This window comes from Lithobates pipiens, unplaced genomic scaffold (assembly GCF_037356315.1).
Source record: "Lithobates pipiens isolate NorthernLeopardFrog02 unplaced genomic scaffold, aLitPip1_a1.2 Scaffold_10, whole genome shotgun sequence".
Classification (NCBI taxonomy): domain Eukaryota; kingdom Metazoa; phylum Chordata; class Amphibia; order Anura; family Ranidae; genus Lithobates; species Lithobates pipiens.
In genome coordinates this window covers 128,950,667-128,951,788 of record NW_027507686.1, presented here as the reverse complement: position 1 = coordinate 128,951,788, position 1,122 = coordinate 128,950,667, and positions in this window count along the sequence as shown.

The following is a 1,122-nucleotide window of genomic DNA, read 5'->3' as shown; positions in this document are numbered from 1 at the left end:
CCCCAGTGTGGCTCCTGTCCCCCAAACAAACCAGCGCAAGCACGGCATGGCATCGTTTTGCCTGCGTACTTGCATAGCCCCTTGAACGCCTACGGAGCACCGCTGGTTCTGAGGACAGAGCACTGGAAGAGGCCATGGAGGAAGAAGAAGAGGAGGGGGTGGAGGAGAGAGGTGTGTCAAAACCAATAGTAGCATTTTGGAGGCGTGGTGGCGGAACAACCTCCAACACTACTGCACCTTGTCCTGCATCCTTCCCAGCTGCCAGAAGAGTGACCCAATGGGCCGTGAAAGACAGGTAACGTCCCTGTCCATGCCTGCTGGACCATGAGTCAGCGGTAATATGCACCTTACCGCTGACCGCCCTGTCCAGCGAGGCAAGGACATTGCCTTCCACATGCCGGTAGAGAGCCGGAATCGCCTTCCGTGAGAAAAAGTGGCGTTTGGGGACCTGCCACTGAGGAACCGCACATTGTACAAACTCACGGAAGGGGGCCGAGTCTACCAACTGAAAAGGCAGCAGTTGAAGTGCTAGCAATTTAGCCAAGCTAGCATTCAACAGCTGGGCATGTGGATGGCTGGGAGTGAACTTCTTCCGCCGGTCCAGCAGCTGGGGCAGGGACATTTGCCTGCTATAATCGGACGTGGGTGTACCGCTAGCAGAGTTCCCGGAAGCACTTGGCTGTGACACACCTAATTCTACACCTTCATTCCTCTCAGAGCAGGTTTCAGAGAGGACTGAAGGTCTAGTGGGGTTGGAGATGCCAGCTGATGAGGAGCAAGGAGAGGTCCGCTTTGTTCTTTGGTGTGGGTCTTTGAGGTACGCTTGCCAACGAGCTGCATGGCAGGTCAACATATGTCTGGTCAAGCATGTGGTGCCCAAGCAGCTGATGTTTTGGCCACGTGAGATACGCTTGAGACATATGTTGCAAAGAGCAGCGGTGCGATCTGATGCACTCGTCTCAAAAAAGGCCCACACCAAAGAACTTTTAGAATAACGCGCAGAGGCAGCGCTCTGCACAGGCGGAGCTCTGCGGTGTGATTCAGTTGGTGTGCTGCCCCTAAGCTGGCCCCCGGAGGGCATCCTGCCTCGTTGGACATGTGCCTCCTCCTCCTCCTCCTCCT